The sequence below is a fragment of the Physeter macrocephalus genome, chromosome 7 (genome assembly GCF_002837175.3).
Source record: "Physeter macrocephalus isolate SW-GA chromosome 7, ASM283717v5, whole genome shotgun sequence".
Lineage (NCBI taxonomy): Eukaryota > Metazoa > Chordata > Mammalia > Artiodactyla > Physeteridae > Physeter > Physeter macrocephalus.
In genome coordinates this window covers 81,754,464-81,769,635 of record NC_041220.1, presented here as the reverse complement: position 1 = coordinate 81,769,635, position 15,172 = coordinate 81,754,464, and the positions used below count along the sequence as shown (strand labels likewise).

General features: G+C 36.4%; 1 pseudogene; it reads left to right on the top strand.

The window, feature by feature from the left end:
* Positions 1 to 1,973: 1,973 nt before the first annotated feature.
* LOC112063480 (ferritin light chain-like) lies at positions 1,974 to 2,703 on the top strand (annotated as a pseudogene).
* The last annotated feature ends 12,469 nt before the right edge of the window (positions 2,704 to 15,172 follow it).

The following is a 15,172-nucleotide window of genomic DNA, read 5'->3' as shown; positions in this document are numbered from 1 at the left end:
TGCATTAATTATGAATATATTAATGAATTATTATTCAAAGACAGGCCTTAGGTCATGTGCACACTCTCTTGGACACATAATATCAATTTAGATCTAATTCTTAGAAAGAAACTTTTGTTGGAAGATAGAAATCCTAATTTGTATCTGAAGGTAAAATGAAAACTATTATTTTAGCTATGGACATTTTCTTGCCACAATCCAATTTTAAATACTGATTTTTTTTTTTTCCTTTTCTCAGTTTTTTTCCCCAAAGAAACATGTATGGAGGAAAGAAACAGTAATGTAGAGTAAGACTAGATTCATCTTTCTATTTCCTTCCAGACGTTTTATCAAACCTCCCGTTAATTGGTGTCCTCTATTGCTTTCAAACAACTATTAATAGTTATTATATAAGAAACTTATCAGAGTGATTAAGAATGATTTCCTCTGCAGTTAATGACAATGGCAGGCTACATTAGGTCAGCCAAACATGTTAGCTTCGCAAAAACACTGCTCACTGGGATATTGTATCTTGTTCACTGTGGGAGAGCGAAAAATAGGAAAGATGCTGAGCCCAAGCAAGCTCTTTGTGAAAAGCAGGACACATAAGGAGCTCCAAGCGTGTATGCAGAGAGGTAGTTGTCTTGGTGTCTAGGGGTTTGAAGGACTTCCAAGTGAAGGCTTAAAAGGGTTTCTCAGATTGTAGCCCACATGCAATGTACATCAGAATCACTAAGATTAAGTACTTAAAATGCAGATTCCTGATTCCCACTTCAGAATGACTTAATGAAAATCTCTGGAGTTGCAGCCCAGGAATCTTCCCTTGTTGGTAATCATCTCTAGATGAATTTTATGCATATGAAGGTTTGAAAAGCACTGAATCAGTGGCTCATGCTGCAAAATGTTCTACTTTTCATACTCCACTAGAGATTTCAAATAATGACCCATTGGGTCTTAGGAAGGTCTTGTGCTTATTTGAAAGGCAGATTCTCCAAGCCTATTTGCACAAAAGTAGGAATTCTTAATTATATTGGAGTCATTGACCTTGGCAGATCAAGAATCCCCTGAATTATACATAAAGTGTGGTGTGTTTCTGTATTTTTCCGGGGTGAAGATGTTTATCCTTTATCAGATTTTCAAATAGCTCCCTAACTCCCTCCCAAATTTCTGGATCACTGGACTAAAGGGATCAAATGCAACAGATTTATTCTATTGGAGACTTCATTTACCATGGTCAGGACAGCAGGTCATTTGCTTGATGACAAGAAGAATTAGTCCTTAAAATGTTTTGCAGCTTTTTTACCATAAGTTTTTCATTTCATAAATTATCACTTGTTTCTGAAGTAAAATACCACACACATTCATCATCAACCTAATATCAGAAGTCTGGATCTGAATGTTCCATCAATTGAATGCAAAATTCATGTCAAGGATGGGAAATAACTAAACTTCTGACCACAAATGCACCCTCTATTTCCTATTATCTATCACAGATTTTGCTTCCATTAAAAGGAAGAGGTTTTTGTGACTGAGATCCTCTGTAATTTTTACCCTGGCACTATCTCACTGGAAATGTTATAAGTCTCCATTGTTGTGTGGTAATCTTTGCACAAAGAAGTTATAACAAGAGAAGAAATGAAGCTAAGTGAAAGTAAATAAGGATAGAACCTACAACTATTTATAACACTGTGAATCTGGGGTAGTGATAAGAAGCTTTATTTATGTCTGGTTAATAATATTGTGTCAAGAAAGACAGACTCTTAGACAAAGAAGAAGAGTTCTTTATAATGTGAATTTTACAAAAAGCAAAATCTTTAGTTAATATATATAAGCTGAAAGCAAATAACTATTGCAAAACAATATTCTCTAGAGTCAGAACTTAAATTTTGGCCTATATCAATAGTACAAATAATAAATCTAGATAGGAAAGAAGTGCTCAATTCTCTTTGAATACAAGGAGACAAAGAATTTGGCTCAAGAAAACTGCCTCAGCAATGTACTCAGTGGTCCCGTGGATCTCTCTTGCTTCAACAGTGTGTGGACAGAACAGACACAGGGACGCCCTTTACTCCAGCCTCCAACCACCCTCCAACCTTTTTTCCAGTCACAACCTTCAGAATCAGCCACTCAGCTATCCTCAGTCACCTGGACCAGCCAACACCATTTTTTGAGCTTAACTCCTTATTACCAATCAACCATAAGCTCCCAGATTCGTCAGAATTACTCCACCAAGGTGGAGGTCGCTGTCAACCTCCTGGTCAACATGCATCTTTGGGCCTCCTACACCTACCTCTCTCTAGGCTTCTGTTTCAACCTCAACATTGTGGCTCTGGAGAGCGTAGGCCACTTTTTCTGAGAATTGGCCAAGGAGAGGTACGAGGGCACCGAGCATCTCTTGAAAATGCAAAACCAGCGCAGCAGCCATGCCCTTTTCCAGGACGTGCAGAAGCCATCTCAAGATGATGGGGTAAAACCCAGGACACTATGGAAGCCACCATTCTCATGGAGAAGAACCTGAACCAGACCCTTTTGGATCTGCGCACGCTGGGTCCTACCCTCGCAGACCCCCACCTCTGTGACTTCCTGAAGAGCCACTTCCTAGATTAGGAGGTGAAACTCATCAAGAAGATGGGTGACCAGCTGACCCACTTCTGCAGGCTGGCTGGTCCCCAGGCTGGGCTGGGCAAGTATCTCTTTGAAAGGCTCACCATCAAACAGGAGTAGGCGCCTCCAGAGCCCAGCGGCCTTTGAGGAGCCCTCTGGTGACAGGGCTTCTGCCTGAAGCCCCGCTCTGCAGCCACTAGGCAGCTTTTTAACCACCCTGGGGCCCTCTCCCAAGCCTTGGACCAAATGGAAATAATAAAGCTTTTTGCAACAAAAAAAGAAAACTGCCTCACAACAAAATCCTGGGCCCATGGACACTGCAGAAATGCCTAAACTCTAATGTTAGTTTTCCACCTGTTTGCCACCTTCTAGCTTATATTCCTACTTGTTAGCAACGTCTGTGACATATAGAGATCACACAATATATACTTCTTCAGTAGGTACATGAATAAAAGATAATCACTAAAGAAAGTCGAGATTCTCATTATATTAGGGTAAATATATGAACTATATGAAAAAAATCTCAATGGCCTAACACAGTACACTTTATTCCTCGCTCCTAGAAAGCTCAGTGCATAACAATGGCAAGTCCTGTTCCATGCAGCAATTCAGAGACCAATATAAATTCTGGACTCTTCTTTCCTGGGAGTCCACATCTAGCCAGAAGGAGGAAGAGAGAGAATGGAAAAAAACATGAGAGGCTTGAATGGGCCACTCCTGGACATGGCATACATCACTTCCACCTACATTTCATCAATCAGATATCCATCACATGGCCCCACTTAACTACAAAGGAGGCTCTGGGAAGAGTGGGTAGGCTTTGTACTCGGGGAGGAGGTGGGGAAGGAGGGGGAATGATGGGGTTCAATTAACAATTAGCTTGTCTCTTCTACACCAGAATTAGGGAAAGCCCTTTCCTAACCTACGTAAGTCATACCTACCAACTTAGAGCGAACTCTGAGTTTACTTACCTACATTATGATCTGTGCAATGGGATTTTTTTTCACTAGCTATTTTCCTAAGAAGTAAGATCAGCCTAGTTGTAATGTTGAGTGAGTGAGATGCTTACTAGTGTAACAGTACAAGAGGGGCTCTTCTAAGATTTAATTGTTACAACTTACTAAATGTCTCTTGGCGTTTTTAACCACTTAACCAACAAGCTGTTTATTATTGAATCGTTCTTCAGTATAATTGCCATTATAGTTCTGAAGTTCTTCCTAAAGAGTCCTAGGTTTTCTAATGTAAGCTATCCTAACTCTCCTCTCCTTCCCATAAGCATTAATCAAGCAATGGATCCTTTTATTCACACTGTTTTGACATGCACAATGTGTGAAAAGCATAGTGAACTAATGGAGTTATCTGTTTCAATCTCACATATTCACCACTTTGACCCTGTGGGACCATTTCTTAATGAGACTATCAGCTGTACATACCAATAAGATTGGGATTTATGCAATTACCTCTCAATTCTCAGCTACTCATTAGCAAACTACTTCTTCAGCAGTTAAATGAATTAACCATTTAGCTAAGAGAGGCTTCATTGCTTTATCCACTTTTATCTCTTACTTTAATATATCATAATAATATGCCTCATATTCACTGTTCTACTGATTTATGAGCAAGGTTTTCCGTGTTTAAAAAGAGATGCTAAAATTTATTTTTTTATTAATTGTAAAGTCTTTCCCACCTGCCTCTCACCCCTCCCTCCATTCCATTTTTCTACATTTCTCCAGTATTTATTCATTTTTATAGTCAAAAAAGCAGTTAACCCCAAGGCTTGTTAACAAACCTAAAGATGCATTTCATCCTTCTTACATTTATGTATTTGATAGTATATATATCAGTATTACTCAAAAAAAATGGGAGAGGAAGGGCTAGCATATTCTAGCATAGAAAAGTGCTGTGCATAGAGAGTGTTTAGTAACTAAAACATCAAAAAAAATCTTGCTATTGTAAGGTTTATGTATAGGAATTACCATTACAAGGTATTTTACTTCTAAAACATGCTATTCATGTAACACAGTTACATGAATTGGTCTCTTCCACTCCCACTTGCTTTAGTCATTCTCGTTTTTTACTCCTATGTGATATCTAGTTCCTAGGAACATTTTTTTAAATATCTTTATTGGAGTATAATTGCTTTACAATGTTGTGTTAGTTTCTGTTGTACAACAAAGTGAATCAGCTATAAGTATACATATATCCCCACATCCCCTCCGTTTTGAGCCTCCCTCCCACCCTCCCTATCCCACCCCTCTAGGTCATCACAAAGCATCGAGCTGATCTCCCTGTGCTATGCAGCTGCTTCCCACTAGCCATCCATTTTACATTTGGTAGTGTATCTATGTCAATGCTACTCTCATACATTATTGGGTCAAAAAAGGATGATAGGATGTTTCCATTGTTCCACAAAACCCATACCTTGACAAATGCCATATATACAAATATAAAAAAATTGCTACAGATTACAATGACAACCTTCTTTCTAAGGGCTCTTTTAAAAATTGCAACAGAAGAGAGATTTTTGTCTCTCACCTCTTTTATTTTTTCTCTCCTTACCCTGACGAAAGTGGAGTTTTTTAGTACAAAATTGTATTGATGGTATTCTGTGAAAGGCATTGAACACTTTCAAATAAAAGCTTATCTTGTAGATACTCCATTCTACAGAATCTACTATTATAGAAGACTGTGATGATTACTGTCCAAAGAGATCCACTATTGCCATCCTAAGACAAATCCAGCAGGGAGGACAATCTTCCAGATGGCTCCAAGACTCCAGGGATCAGGGAAATTTAGAAAGGGTACTAGAAAGGAGAGACTGTGGGAGGCCAGGTAATAAAGAAACTCCAGAGAACCAAGCATCCATCCAAGGTGACTCTGCATTGACTGTAATAGTACCACCAAAAGAGCAAATCTTTATTTTGCATCAACCACTGAAAATTCTTATGTGTTTATAATTAATTTCTAACACAGTTTTCTTTTTTATTTTTGACAATTAACTGTACCTACCCACCCTTCCAGACACTGTGCACTAGTTAAATAATGCTATTTCCAATGACCAGTGACAAAATCTGTCAGTGGTAAATGTAAATTGAACAGAATGTAGTCATGTATTTGACAAAATCAGTTAGTCAAGAAAATGTTAGGCATTTCCTGGATGAGCTTAGACTTCCTAATGGGATAATCAGTTCTGATCTTCTGGTGACCCTGTGAGCAAACGGATTTAACATGCTTTTTATACATCTGCTACCTTGCCTCTTATTAGAAGCAGTTTCCCCAAAGAAGGGTACTTTGGTCATACATGCTCATAAAATCTTCCAGAAAAGAACAATGTGAATTCAAGTGAGCAGCTACTGATTATTCTCAGGGGCAACATTAATACTCCCCTTAAACCTTTTCAAGATGATGCTCTTATGATTCAGAGGATGACTTCAGTGGCTTCTGGCATCAGCCTCTTCAGTATGTCCTATTTTCCAGCTTACTCTTAATCATACTAACTTCATAATCAACAGACTGGGCACACACACAAAAAAAGGAAAAGAACAGGTGAGATTTTGACTCATTCTGTTCTTTTAACTTGCCGATTAGATCAATACTGGTAACTGAATCTGATCTTAGAACAGAATTACAAGGAAATTATAACATAAGACTCTTTCCTTAAGTAAATATATCTCTCACTGCTCAAATAGAATGAATAATTAATTCCTAAAAAGTTTTGCCTAAGGGGAAAAATATGTCACTAATAAATTTTCATTAACTTTTTTATTAGTACATTTCAATTATTGTTAAATCATCATCTAGAAAAAGTCTTAGTCAAAAGATGCATATCACTGACAACAAATGGAAAAAATGTTTCTGTGTTAAATGGTTTACCTACATTTATGTTATGTACTAAATTAAAAATTACACACGCACATGCCACTAGTTGAAAATAATTATATTACTTTGAAATATATAATTGTAATTATCGTATTTGATAAAATATTAGGTTACTTAGCTTCATATACTAAACTGTAGATTAGCAATCTTAATTTCAATCTCAAATAATTTCCACATTTATTTCAATTGTATAAAGGTAGGAATATTCAGTGACTATGAACCAAACAGGTGTTATAGAATTCTACTATGCTGGTGGACTATAGGTCATGAAGCAAAAATAGAAAAAAAAAGAAGAAGAAGAAAAGAAAGACAGTAAGTTCCACATCGTATACAACATCACAAAAGTACCACTAACACATTTAAATTAAAGCAATAGAAAAATTCAGATTTCAGAATATAGTAGAAATATGACTCAAACCATTTGAAATCTCAGGGTCATCCATGTAGCAGGTGGACTATCTTAAGGTAAAAATTGATGTCTGAAATTAATTTTAGAATCAGATGCTGTATAATCTTATAGAAAACAATTAGTCTACTGAGTTCATCCAAATTAGTCAAATGATATAAATGTGCCATTCTTTGGCTGATTGTGCATTCAATACACATATTTCTAAAGAAGAGTGATCTAACATCGATAATGTAAGCTTTCTTATTAGCAAACTAGTGAGAAAAGAGTGATATAAGCTTAAAGCAAAGAAAATAAATAATATAAATTATAGCAGAAATCAATGAAATTGAAAACAGGAAAATTTTTTTAATGAAGACAAAAGCTTCTTTGGGGAAAAAAAATGGTAAAATTGACAAACTTCTAGAAAAGCTAACTGAGAAAAAAGAGAAAAGACACAATTTATTAATACCAGAAATGGAACAGGGAGCATCACTATTGATCCCATGGACATTAAAATGATAAATAAAGGAATATTATGACTAACTCTTTACCACAAATTTGATAACTTGGATTAAATGGACCAGTTCCTTGAAAGACAAATTAACAGTACTCATATAGGAGAAAAATATAATCTGAATAGATCTATATCTTTTAAAGAAGTTAAATCAATAATAAATAAACTTCCAAAGAAGAAAGCATCATGACCCATTGGTTTTTTTTATTGAATTTTACCAAACATTTAAGGAGGAAATGGTGCAAATTCCTTACAGTCTCTTCCAGAAAATGGAAGCAGAGGGAGAACTTACTATCTCATTCAATGAGACCAGTATTACCATAATACCAGATAGAGACATTAAAGAAAGGAAAACTCAAGACCAAAATCTCTCAGAGACATAGATGCAAAAATTCAGAATTAAATATTGGCAAATCTAATCCAATGCTACATAAAAAGAATTATGCACTGTGATAACGTGAGATTTATTCCAGGTATGCAAGGCTGGTTAAACATTTGAAAATTAATTATTCTAATCTATCACATCAACAGGTTAAAGAAGAAAAACCACATGATTATATCATTGATGCAGAAAAAGAATTGACAAAATCCAATATCTATTCATGATTAAAAAAAAAAACTCTTAGCAAACCAGGAATAAAGGGGAACTTTGTGAACATGATAAGAAACATCTACCAAAAAAAAAAAAAAAAAAAAAAAAAAATCTACCAAAAACCTACAACTAATATCTCATTTCATATTGAAAAGCTAGATGCTTTCTCCCTATGATCAGGAACAAAGCCCCCTCTCTACTCTTATTCAACATGGTACTGGAAGTCCTAGCTAATGCAAAGAGAGAAGAAAAGTAACTAAAATATATACAGAGTTGAAAGAAGTAAATAAAACTGTCTTTGTTCACAGTTAATATGATTGTCTACATAGAAAAACACAAAGAATTGATTGTCTACATAGAAAAACCCAAAGAATTGATTGTCTATATAGAAAAACCCAAAGAATCAACAATAGCAACAACAACAACAACAAAAAACCCTACTGGAACTAATAAGCAATTATAGCAAGGTTGCAGAATACAAGGCAATTTCCTACATATCATCAATGAACAATTGAAATTTTTTAACAAAGCAGAACCATTGAAAAGCAAGTATAGCCATTCTCTGACAGGAGAAAAAAAATCACTGTGACATTATTTTACCAGAACCAAGATTTTTTTTTTTTTGTGGTATGCGGGCCTCCCTCTGTTGTGGCCTCTCCCGTTGCGGAGCACAGGCTCCGGACGCGCAGGCTCAGCGGCCATGGCTCACGGGCCCAGCCGCTCCGCGGCATGTGGGATCCTCCCAGAGCGGGGCGCGAACCCGGTTCCCCTGCATCGGCAGGCGGACGCGCAACCACTGCGCCACCAGGGAAGCCCAGCAATTGAAATTTGATATTAAATACACGACACCATTTACATTAAGACAAAGTGAAATAGATATAAATCTTAGGCATAAATATAAGCAAATATGTACAGAATACATGAAGAAAATGACAAAACTCTGATGAAAGAAATTTTTTAAAGATCTAAATAATAGATCCATGTTCATGGATAGGAAGACTTGATATTATTAAGATGTCAGTTCTTCCCAATTTGACCTATAGATTTAATGCAGTCCAAATCAAAACACCAGAAAGTTATTTTGTGGATATCAACAAAGTGATTCTAAAGTTTATATGGAAAAGTCAAAGACCAAGAATAGACAACACAATACTGAAGAAGAACAGAGTCAGAGAACTGATGCAAATCAACTTCAAGACTTACTATAAAGTTACAGTAAGTGGTATTGATTAAAGAATAGACACATCAATCAATGGAACAGAATACAGAGCCCAGAAATAGACCCACACAAGCATACATAAATGATCCTTGACGAAGGATCTCAAGCATTTCAATGAAGACAGAATCATCGTTACAACAAATGGTGCTGGAACAATTACATATCCATATACAAAAAAGTTATACAGAGATTTTACATGTTTCACAAAAATTAATTCAAATGGATCATAGACCTAAATGTAAAATGCAAAACTACAAACTTTCTAGAAGATAACACAGGAGAAAATCTAGATGACCTTGGTTTTAGTGATGACTTTTAGAACATCAAAAGTATAATTCATGAAAGAAAAAAAATAAGTTGGACTTTATAAAATTAAAAATATCTGCTCAGAGAAAGATGCTCTTAAGTGAATGAAAATACAAGACACAGGTTTGAAAAAACATTTGCAAAACATATAAAGGACTTATATTCAAAATATACAAAGAACACTTATAACCCAACAATAAGAAAACAAACACCCCAAAAAGAAAATGGTCAGAATTCTGAACAGATACCTCACCAAAGAAGATATATAGATGCCAAATAAGCATATGAAAAGATAGCATACTATGTCATTAGGGAATTGCAAATTAAAACAAGATAACATTACCGACCTATTAGAATGGTTACAACCTAAAAAATTGACAATACCAAAAGCTGATGAAGATGTAGAGCAACAGGAAATCTTATTCGTTGCTGACGCAAATGCAAAATTGTACAGCCAGTTTGAAAGATGGTTGGGAACGTCTTAGAAAGCTAACCATAGTCTTACCATTTGATCCAGCAGTCACACTCGTAGGTGTTTTCACAATTGAGTTGAAAACTTATATACACACAAAAACTTGCATACAAATGTTTATAGCAGCTTTATTCATAACCTCCAAGAACCAGAAACAACTAAGATGTCCTTCAATAGTAAATGGATAAACACTGTTTATTCATACAATGGAGTATTATTCTGTGATAAAAAGAAATGAGCTATCAAGCCAGAAAGACATAGAGTAACAGTAAATGTATATTGCTAAGTGAAAATAAGCTACATATTGTGTGATCCCAACTGTATGACATTCTAGAAAAGGCAAAAGTATAGAAATAGTAAAAGGATCATTGGTTGCTAGGGGTTCAATGGGTAGGGCAGAGGGAAGGCAAGGTGAAGTACAGGGGACTTTTAGGGTAGTGAAACTATTCTGTTTTATATTGTAATGGTATTAGAAAACATACACATTTGTCAAAAACCATAGAACTGTACAATACAGAGTGAGTCTTAAGATCATGGATTTTAGTTAATAACAGTGTATCAATATTGATTCATTAACTGTAACAAATATACCACAGCAATGTAAGATGTTAATAATAGGGAAAACTGTATGCAGGGAGGGGGTATATGGGAATTCTATCTGTTACCTGCTCAATTTTTCTGTAAATCACATATAAAATAAGTGCTGCATCTAAAGCTGACAGAAGAAAGTTGCATCGATTATATAAGAAATTCTCAAAAATAAGATGAAAAACCAGAATATTTTATAAAAATATAGGCAAAGGTTACAAGTAGGCAATTCATAGAATGGGAACGCCAGAGAACTGACAAATATATACAGATGCCTAACTTTGCTAATATTAAGAGTAATGCAAATTAAAACAACAGTGAAATAGCTCTGTATATCCTTCAGATGGACAAAAATTTAAAAATCAGATAATATCAAGTTTTAAGGGTATAAGACAATGAGAACTATAATATAGTATATTTATGTAAATTAAAAACACTTAAATCCACAAAACAACATTACATACATTTATTTAAGGATGCCTAGATGTACAAAGACATTTAATATACAATTAGAGTGAATATCTGTGGTGGGGAGGAAATGAGAGAAAGTAAAATAAAATGACAAAATAACAAGGAAAACTGAAAGAAGCATAGGCCAATGATGATAACGCACTATGAACTGAGGGATGTGATAAACTCAACTCCACACCTGAGGTCTAAATATTGAAATAAGAAAACTAAGAAAATACAGCAGAAAGCCTTGAAAACAATTGGAAATCAAGAGGTATTATGTGCTGTGTTCAGAGTAGCAGATGAAAGATATTTCTAAATGTCCCAGCACAATCTGTTTCAGTGAAAGTCGAGAGAGTGAATTAAGATAGATGTGAATAACCAGTGATTGAAGAATGCGATGGTAGAGACAATGCTAAAGGTCTAGAAATCTCACAAAAATGGAGAAAAAAGAAAAAGTTTGAAAGTTTAAATGGGTCATAAAAGTATAATGAAAAAATTTTAATATCTCGATTCTATTTTTATAGTGTAAACGTCCAGTGCTAGAGAATTATGTTAGGAAAGAAGAGAATTCGAGAAAAAATTATAATGGTTGAAATTGTTTTTAGTAATTAAAGTTGGCTAAAGATAAACTATACAAGAGTCTGAAGGGAAAATACAGAGTATCAAAAAGCTCTTAGAAAAGATCAAGATAGAAAGTAGATATAGAAATCATCCAAACCATTGAAATATAAGATACTCCACAAAGCACAAGAGAGATTAAGGGCAGTATTGTGCAGTGATTAAGTAAGCTTTTTCTTTCTGGAAAACTCAGACTTAGGTTTTAAGCTTACCTTCACTACTCACTCAGTGTCCTTGAGCAAATACTTACCAGTTCAGTACTTCTCCTTTAAATAGATGTTGGGAGGATTAAATGAAGTAATACATATAAATTCCTGGCACATGATAAGTATCATTATTAGCAACATCAGTATCCATACTTTAACTTTTTTTTTTTTTTTTTTGCGGTACGCAGGCCTCTCACTGGTGTGGCCTCTCCCGTTGTGGGGCACAGGCTCTGGATGCGCAGGCTCAGCGGCCATGGCTCACGGGCCCAGCCGCTCCGCGGCATGTGGGATCCTCCCGGACCGGGGCACGAACCCGTGTCCCCTGCATCGGCAGGCGGACTCTCAACCACTGCGCCACCAGGGAAGCCCCATGCTTTATCTTTGTTTTACCCACAACACCTATTAGAATCTAGGAGATGTATAAATGTTCAAAAGGGAGAACATTAATCAATTATAAATATATTCGGGATGGAGAAATAGAAAGATAGATAAAAATACAAGAAATAATCTATGTTAAAGGATTATTTAAAGAAAATAAAGAAGTTAGAACATCATTAAGAGGATAAAAGACTACAGTCTCAGAAGTCAAAATTGAAGGAAGCATTGAGGAGAGAGAGCTATTAATATCTGAGGGGTTCTGGACCTAATTAGGATTTGTGGGGGAGAGAGGGATTTCCCCTCACTTCCAAGCAATTCTGCAACACCAGCTGAGTGTCCTACAATTCAGCTCAATTCTAACACTATCTACCTGGAGAGAGCATCGGATCCCACAGGTTAAGGGCTCGGTCTTAACAAGACTTCCCCTCCCTCGCCACTGCCTACACACACACTTCAGACACAAATCGAAAACCCAGGTTATCACCTGTGCTTCTAACTGACCAGCTATAGGATTGGCGGTTCCAGTGACCCTTCCCTCAGGTTTGATTAATTTGCTAGAGTGGCTCACAGAAGTCAGAAACGTTTTACTTACTAGATTATCCATTTATTGTAAAAGGCTGTAACTCAGGAAGAGCCTGATGGAAGAGATTTATAGGGAAAGGTTTGGGAAAAGGGCTTGGAACTTCCATGTCCTCTCATAGCAGGCCACACTCTCCAAATCTCCATGTGTTCACCAACTTGGAAACTCTGAACTCCATCCTTTTGGGATTTATGGAGGCGTCATTAAATAGACATGACATTAAATCATTGGCCACTGGTGATTGAATTCAATCTCCAGCCCCTTTCCTCTCCTTGGGAGGTCAGGGGGATGGGCCTGAAAGTTCTAACCCTTTAATCACATGACTGGCTCCTCCACTGGCAACCAGCCTCCAAGCTTAGATGGTGTCCAAAAGTCACCTCATTAATGTAACAAAAGACATTTATCACTCCCATCGTTCAGGAAATCCCAAGGGTTATAGATCTCTGTGCCAGAAACAGGACAAAGACCAAATATATATTATTGTGAATCACAGTATCACAATACCAAATACTTCAGCATTTTGAAAATGATTCTAAACATTTCGTATGTTTCAAGCAAATATAAAAGTTAATTGTTGAGCACCAAGTATATGTCAGGTACAGTCTTATGGTGTGCATAGCACTATCTTGAGTTTACATGTAAGACAGTTGAGGCCTAAAAAAATTTTAAATTTATCCAAGATCACACAACTTACTAGCAGATCAAGGATTACCCAATTTCAAGTTGAGAGCTCCTTTAACTACATGAAATACATTTCATCATCAAGTGTTATTATTTGAATTTATTCTTTATGAACATTTTGTAGGATTAAGTCTGTCAATGCTAGAAGAGTAATGCTGTATGAGTAGAAGTTTGCCAGGAGCACCAAGATTATTCACATTTGGATGTGCGGGAAGGAGAATTGAAGCAACATCTGCTGGCCCTCCATGGTCCAGTGCACAGAACTATAAAAATGCAAAATGTTATTTTTTATTTTTTTTAAATGAACAGCCAGTCCCAGAGGAATCACTAAAAGGAGAAGGCAGACTTTAAACTGAACCACAGAATCATTTCAAAGCTAATTAGAAGCTATAAATGTGGAAAAGAAAATTTCAGTGCAGTATACTTAGAACAAGGAAAGAATGAATTGGCAGACTGTTCTATCCACAGTCAAACTATATTATCCAACCCAGCATTACCCACCCTTTTGTTCAACTATTCGTTTGACTAGCATGGCCTTTACTGTACTCATGAAGTAATGTGAAGGAAAGAGCATAACTCTTCTCTCTAATCATTGCAAATGCCCCCTTGGACTAGGCAATAATTACATGAAGAATTGTATCCAAAAGCTGAAACAGGCAGTGAAACCATAGCTGAGTCCTTGCCCATGGGCCATGGGAGCCTATGGCATTAGAGGAGCCTCAGACAAAATCACACCAGCATCTCTTTTCAGTCCAGCCACCACTGCCCCAGAATGTGGACCCACACAAAGGGGAAATGAAAATAGGAGGTTGGGAGATTTCTGGGATCACAGCATTTGCTCACAGTCCATAATTTTATGTTCCATCTGTGACAGCTGATTGCTGACCACCACACTGTTTGAGTTCAAGTCCAAAGCCACCTTAAGTAAACATCTATGGAAAACATCATAGGAGCACTGAGGCCTTTGGAAACCGCAGAACCTACAACAGTATGACATCTTCCTACCCTTTTTCAGTAATTTTGCTTCCACTACTGGTGGAAGAAAACAATTATTAGCTAGTCCTTCCCCTCACTCCTGCATGCCTAACCCAGAAACATTATCTCTGCTAAATTCAACCCACATTATCTACTTATTGTAGAAAGGAATAGGACTTTTTCTTTGAAAGAAATAAGTAATTACATTAAACTTTACTGAATTATAGACTACTGGCTGAAATATACAAATTTAAATAAGTGAAATTATTAGCACATATATGTACACCGAAGAAAGGCAAAATGGAGTTGCTAAAACTCTTTTTCGGGGCTGCCATAGCACACTTATCCAGAGGTCAACCTTCTGGCAGTTTTGGCTCTCTGTAGATAAGAGAGGTAACTTGCTTGAGTACTGGAAATAATATTCATGACTAAACATTTTACAGACAATTCTGTTTATCACAAGTTTTTTTTGAGGACCTGCTAGGTGCTTGATGCTGGGGAGAAAATGTTTCATGAGATTGTAGCAGGGACTGTAGTTGCTAAATACAGCATCCTTCCAGCCCTCTCTCCTAACATGTAGCTGAGCACATTGCCACTCATAAAAAGACTACATTTTCCAGACTTCCTTGATGCTTGGGATGGATATATCACGGAATTCTGGCCAATGAGATGTAAGAGAGGTATGGTATAAAACTTCTGAGAAAAGTTCTGAAAGGGAGGAGCCAGGCATTTCTCGATTT